This window comes from Capsicum annuum, chromosome 7, assembly GCF_002878395.1.
Source record: "Capsicum annuum cultivar UCD-10X-F1 chromosome 7, UCD10Xv1.1, whole genome shotgun sequence".
NCBI classification, from domain to species: domain Eukaryota; kingdom Viridiplantae; phylum Streptophyta; class Magnoliopsida; order Solanales; family Solanaceae; genus Capsicum; species Capsicum annuum.
In genome coordinates, this window is record NC_061117.1 from 90,911,050 (window position 1) to 90,918,706 (window position 7,657).

A 7,657-nucleotide genomic window follows, 5' to 3' on the forward strand; every position below is an offset into this window, starting at 1 on the left:
TCTTATTTAATATGGGCCAGAATTAACTTAAGTAGGTGGCAGTGTATTTGACCCAATAAGATGGTCAAGGGATCCTTAATAGGTTATGCACCTACTTAGTTTTTAAGTTGGTCAAAAGGTTTTGTAGTTACCTACTAGCTTAAAATAAGTCAAGCAAGCACCTCAATATTTTGTTCCATTTTAAGATCAAAATGCTTATAGTTAAACTTAAAACTTGGTCACTTCATCCTTTAGATTCAAATACCTATTTAAGGGCCCAAGTTTATATTCTCTAATGGAAGGTAACTTAATCATATCACGTTTCAGTACATGTGGGAACTCCTCCAAACCTATCTTACCATCACCAATCACATAAGATATCCGAGCCTATTACCTACCCCATAAGTCCATATCAAGTGCCACATAAGTAGAACTAGTACACGCGGAATATAGGGTGTTACAAAATTCTTTCGCCTTTGCTTCCCTTATCTCTTAAGAAAAGAAACGGTCTAGGAAAGCACTAGAAAAATCATCCCACGGGGTTGACTCAGCATCATCACCCCTCGACTAGTCCTATTCCTCATACCACTAATGGGCTACATCTTTCAGCTAGTAGGTAACAAATTTCATGCCCTCCATATTAGTGGCATGCATAACATGAAAGATCTTTTCTATCTCATCAATGAAACTTTAAGGATCCTTCTTGACCTTAACTTTAGTAAAGGTTAGATAGTTCAACCTTATAAACTTGCCAACTCTTGCGACCTCAAAAGATGGAGTAACAAAAGCATTATGCTCGATCTGAGAAGCTACCAACTGTGCCAACATATGAATAGCCTAATAAAACTCAACCTTCATCACATCAGCCAGAGGAGCTCAAGAAAGACCGACGGGGGTTTTTAAAGCCTCCGGTAAAGACTCCGGTAAAGACTCCTGTAAAGACTCCGGTAAAGACTCCGGTAAAGACTCCGGGTTGATTTTGTTCAAAATCCGATGGAACACCAGATGGACAATCAAGATCTAAACCCCTAGACCAAGTATGGACCCTATAAGTAGGATGTGTCCCATCAACATTGTCCTCGGGTGGGACAGGGGAGTTTTTGTGAACTTCAAATCATCTAGGAGGCATTATGTGAAAAGTGAACAAATAATAATTAAAGAAGATTTCAGGACTTAGACTCTATAGCCCAAAAATAACACACAAGAAAGAAAAACATTCCTAATGCCTTATAGCATCTCCCTTATGAGTGTGACATGCTAACACCCTTAGAAGACTCAACTCAACACAACTTTGTGGACTCTAAGTTGAGCATGAAGCTAAGGCTCTGATACCAAATCTGACATGACCCGAACCAAGATCTAGTCATGTCGGGTATCTCAAATCCAACCGGAACTAAAAACCACCCTCAATACCCCACCATTAATGTAATACCCCAGGAAATTTTTTGTTGAAATTTTATACGTAAACGTGTTGGGTTCTATCTTCTAGAATGAATTATAAATTTTTCATGTGGAATGTCTTAGATTATGACCCATCATTGAGTAGAGTATCGAATAAGATTTTCAATGATATGTGGATCATCTAAAACAGACACCCGAGCGACGAGTTATGAACATTCCAATCGAACCGTGAATAGTAGTGAACAGCAAAGCGTGTAGGAAAAAGTACTGAGGCCTGGCATATTTCTGCTCCAACTTTAAATGATCATAACTCCTTGTACATAATGATCTGGTGATCTACTATATTATCAACGGAAAGCTCTGTGAGTCCTCTTTCCAATGAAATTGGTTTTATCTAATTTGTCTATCAGAGCAAAAAGTTATGGTCAATCTACTTCAGCCTATCAAAAGCAAATTTTTGGGTCAACTTCAAATGATCATAACTCCTCATACACAATGATCTGGGTGAGATACTATATATCAACGAAAAGATATGAGAGTTCTCTTTCTAATAAAATTGGTTTCATCTAATTTGGATATCGGAGCAAAACGTTATGGTTGATCTACTTCAGACGATCAAAACAGTCCACCAAAGGACAGATTCGAGAATTTTTTGATTTTTAGGGACGTTTTGGTCATTCCCCCTTACCCAAAATCCGTCCAAACCCTATATTAAAGCTTATTAGAAGCATTATGTTATTTTCATCAAATTCCCTCAAAAGGAAAATCCTAAGCTCCTACATCCAACTTTAAGAACCTCCAAAGTTCACCATTAATTCTGCAAATTTATTCAAGATTCCAAGTTTCTAATTCAAGAACTCCAAGAACAATCATTCAAAGGCACGATTAACATCTCAAAAATGAGTGTCAATCTAAAGTTCATCATTCAAGGTATGTGGGGTTTTTCAACAAGAACTCTCTTTCGTTCTTGTGCCCAAAAGTAATTTTCTTTACAAAGGTATGATTTTTATTTGATTTTTAAGAATTTGAAGCATAAACCCATATCTTATGATTATTATTATGAAATCTTGATGTTTATGATTTTGAAAGATGAATTTACATGTGTGGAGATATAAAGCATGAATCTTGAACGATATTTATCATGATTTTGATATTTGGGTCGTGAATCCCCATTAGAAATTATGTTTTTTTAGAAAGTATGTGTTATTAAGCACGTTGATGTTGAATATTTGAGATATTTTGAATGATTTGACCTTTTGGCCTTAATGGAGTTGTTTTAGACTCGAGTGAAAGAAATCGACAACGTGGTTGATTTTGATAGATGGGAAGCATGATGGCTCCCGATGTATATTTATATATTATTGAAATTGTTTTATTGTGGATTGTCTTTGAAATGATCTGAGCTAAGTCCAAGATAAATCTTTAGCACCGAGTGGGAGGTATAAAGCGACATACTTCCCTAAAACTACGTGCCCCCATAGGAGTGAGCCTGAGGCTAATTTATATAGTGATCACTAGTTTGTGTGGATTTGATATCGATAGTCCTACTCCAATGGCAAGGATAAGACGGCTCTCCCCAACGTGGGTTGTACGTTGGACTCTATGTAGCTCACATAGTTTATGTCGGTTATAGGATCTCCCAGTGTGTGTGTGTTTCCTTGTGTCTATGGTGAATGGTGAAGTAATTTGAAAGTGGAATTGTGAAAGTTATTCTTTCGAAAGATTTAAATAATATATACATTATGAGAATTGATATTCTTGATGAACTGAAAGTGATTGACAAATTATATGATGACTCACATGTGTTATTGTACTTATTTCATCCTCTCATGATTATGATGATTTTCTTCGGGCTATGTGAGTCTTTCATACATCCTGCATATTTCTTATAAATATTTATGATGATGATGTTTATAAAACTGTATACACCCCTATATACTCGGTTCCTTTCCATGGTACTGACCCACATCTTTGGTGTGGGCTGTATTTTCTCAAAATATAGGTTTAGGTGCTCAGTTCAAGGTTCGACAGTGATTCTTCGGGCACGCTGTTCTATATTCATTATTGTGGTGAGTCCTCACATTCCGAGGACGTGATTTCTGATGTTGGTTCACGGAATTATTTACATTTGATAACTGAGTATGAGTCAGTTGGGGCATGTCTCAATGGCTCACTGGTTTTATTGATTTTCTTAGAAGCTTGTCAGACTAGTATAGATGTTGGGAGTTGACTAATAAGTCATGTTTTGTTATCTTTCTGAAATTCTTTTATTCTTAGATGATTATTACTTTGTTGATATTTGAGGGTTATTTATGGAAACCCCGTTGATTTGTGTTGAATTGAATGAAAATGACTCAAAGGGTTAGCTTGGGGCTACTCGTAGCCTCAAGCACTGTGTGATGCTCCGGGACCCATTTTTTGGGGCGTTAAAAACTTGGTATCAAAGCCTAAGGTTTTAAGGTGTCCTAGGGAGTCTGACAAGCCGTGTTAAGTAGAGTTTTGATCATCGGTGTGTAGCGCGCCACATCTATGAGCAAGAGGCTACAAGACATTTTAGGAAAAAGTGTGACTCTTTCAGAAGTCTATCGTGCTTAAAGTGCCTCTCTCTACTATTGATTCGTGCTCTCCTCTTTCAAAAATATGCCTCTACGTCAAGCGAGAAGAAATAATGATGGTCAGTAACCTCAACCCGCTAACCCATTGAATGAAAACGTGTCTCATGATGAATTTCGGGCAGCCTTTCAGGCGCTGGACCAAGCTGTTATTGCAAATATTCAGGCCAACCTGGCCTCACTCCACAGTAGCAGGGAGGTAATTCAGCTGCTGCCAGGATCCGTGACTTCATGCGGATGAATCCGTTGGAATTTTATGGGTCCAAGTCTGATGAGAATCCACAGTTGTTTTTAGAGGAGGTGTGGAAGATTACTCAGGTAATGCATGTATCTGAGGAATATAGTGTGGAGTTGGCTGCGTATAGGTTGAAAGACCTTGCTTATGACTGGGTTGTTGTTTGGAGGAAAGGTAGAGGTGAGGAAGTTGTCCCTACAACTTGGCAAGAGTTCCAGGATGCATTCCTGGATAAGTTTTTTCCCTTTGGAGATGAGGGAGGCAAAGGTGGAAGAGTTTATGAACCTGTGACAGGGCTCTATGACTATTAGGGAGTACTGTCTAAAGTTCAATTAGTTGGCCAAGTATGCTCCTGACTTAGTGGCTGATAATCGGGCTAGTATGAGTAAGTTTGTGACTGGAGTGTCTAGTTATGTGGTTAAGGAGTGTAGGTCTGCTATGCTGAATAGTGAGATGAATCTTTCTAGGCTGATGACTCATGCTCGACAGATTAAGGCAGACAAGATTAAGGAGAGAGATAGAATGAGAGGGAATAAAAGAGCTAGGTTCGAGCAGCATGGACAGGGTCAGACTAGATCGTAGGGAGGGAGTCGCCCTCAGTATCAGGATCGTTCGTCTATGCCAGCACCGCCATCTGCTAGTGTTGTCGTGCCTAGAGGCAGGCAGGAGCAAGGTAGAAGGTCATATGCATCTAGGTCCCAGTACAGTGCTGGCAGTAAGCCAAATCGTCCCCTGTGTCCTAAGTGTGGTAGGGCTCATTCGGGTGAGTGTTGGGGTGAAAAGAGAGGTTGTTTCTGGTGTGGTGACTTGAGTCACAGAGTTAGAGATTGTCCACAGGATGGACAAGGGTATCGTTACTATCGCCCTCATACACAGACTCAGACTATTAGTGCTCTAGTTCCAGCGACTCGTCCAGCCCCAGCTCAAAGCACCTCTTTTAGCAATGCTGGCGGACAGCACCAGAATAGATTCTATGTTTTACCATCCCACCAGGAACAGGAGTGCTCTCCCAATGTTGTTACTGGTATGCTTCGTATATTTCAGTTTGATGTGTATTCTTTGTTGGATCCTAGATCTAGTTTCTCATATGTTACAACTTTGATTGCTGTGAATTTTGAAATGAGTCCTGAGATTATTCCTGAGCCTATCCTAGTTCTACCCCAGTGGGTGATTCGATTGTTGCCCAGAAAGTGTATATAAAGTGTCCTGTTATCGTTCTTCATAGAGTCTTGTTGGCTGATTTAATTGAGTTAGACATGGTAGATTTTGATGTGATTCTGGGTATGGACTGGATGGATTCTTCTTATGCCTCTATTAATTGTCAGACCCGAGTGGTCAAGTTTCAGTTTCTGGGTGCATTCGTGTTTGAGTGGTCTGGGAATTCTGTGTCACCCAAGAGTCATTTTATCTCTTACCTCAAGGGGTGTATTTACTATTTGGTTAGAGTCAAAGACACTAAGTCTGAGACTCTAACTCTCCAGTCTGTTAACGTCGTCAATGAGTTTTCTGATCTCTTTTTGGATGATCTCCCAGGGATACCTCCTGATAGAGAGATAGAGTTTGGGATTAATTTTCTTCCCAATACTCAGCCCATTTCTATTCCTCCTTACTATATGGCCCTTGCAGAACTTAAGGAGTTAAAAGAGCAACTCAAAGATCTACTAAATAAGGGTTTCATAAGGACCAGTATTTCTCCTTGGGGTGCTCCTGTGTTGTTTGTGAGAAAGAAAGATGGCTCTTTGCGTATGTGCATTGATTACTGCTAACTGAATAAAGTCACCATAAAAAATAAGTACCACCTTCCGAGAATAGATGATTTGTTTGACCAATAGCAAGGTGCAAGTTATTTCTCAAAGACAGACCTTCGTTCCGGCTATCATCAACTCAAAGTTAGGGAGTGTGACATCCCAAAAACCGCTTTTCGAACTCGTTATGGCCATTTTAAGTTTCTTGTTATGTCTTTCAGGTTAACTAATTCCCCAAGCAGCTTTTATGGACCTCATGAATCGAGTGTTCAGACCATATTTAGATATGTTTATCATAGTGTTCATCGATGATATACTGGTGTACTCCCGTAGTGAGGATGAACATTCTGATCATCTCTGAACTGTCTTGCAAACCCTTAGAGATCACAAGTTGTTAGCCAAGTTCAGTAAGTGTGAGTTTTGGCTAAGGTCAGTTGCTTTTCTGGGTCATATCATTTTTTCTGAGGGTATTAGAGTTGATCCCCAAAAGACCGAAGCTGTTAGAAATTAGCCTAGACCTATTTCTCTGACTAATATCTGAAGTTTCTTGGGTTTAGCTGGCTATTACCACCATTTTGTTGAGGGTTTATCCTCTATAGCGTTTCCTATGACTCGGTTGACCCAAAAGAAAGTGAAGTTCTTGTTATCTGAATCTTGTGAGAAGAGTTTTCAGGAGTTGAAGACTCGACTCACTTCAGCCCCTGTTTTGACTTTGCCTGATGGTGTTGATGGTTTTATGGTGTACCGTGATGCTTTTAGAGTTTGTTTAGGTTGCGTATTGAAGCAGAAGGGTAAGGTGATAGCTTATGCTTGTGTATTGAAGCAGAAGGGTAAGGTGATAGCTTATGCTTCTAGACAGTTGAAGCCCCATGAGAAAATTACCCCACCCATGACCTTGAGTTGGCTGTTGTTGTGTTTGCTTTGAAAATCTGGAGACACTATTTGTATGGTGTCCATGTTAATGTTTTCACTAATCATAAGAGTCTACAGTATGTCCAGAGAGATTTGAATCTTAGGCAAAGACGATGGTTAGAATTATTAAAGGACTATGATATAAGTGTGTTGTACCATCCGGGCAAGGCCAATGTTGTGGCGGATGCCCTAAGTGGAGTGTCCATGGGTAGTATTTCGAATGTGGTAGAAGGTAAGAAAGAGTTCGCTCGTGATGTACATTGTTTGGATAGATTGGGGGTTAGGTTGTTTGACTCTACTGAAGGTAGTATAGGGGGTTCCGAGTAGTTTCGAATCCTCCTTGGTTTTGGAAGTGAAGGAAAAGCAATACTTAGATGCTAGTTTGTCTGACTGAAGAAGTCAGTCAAGGACCAGAAAGTAGAGATTTTCTCCCAAGGAGAAGATGGTGTGTTGAGATTGCAGGGTAGATTGTGTGTCCCGAATGTTGATGATCTGAGACAGAGGATTATGGCTGAAGCACATGGGGCGCAATATTCTATTCATCCTGGTGCCACCAAGATGTACCGAGACTTGCGGGAAATCTATTGGTGGAGTGGCATGAAGAAAGATATAGCAACATTTGTAGCTACGTGTGCAATATGCCAACAAGTTAAGGTTGAACACCAAAGACCTGGTGGTATAATGCAAGAGTTTAGTATTCCCACCTGGAAGTGGGAAGAGATAAATATGGACTTCGTGATTGGTTTACCTCTTTCCCGACGCCATCATGATTC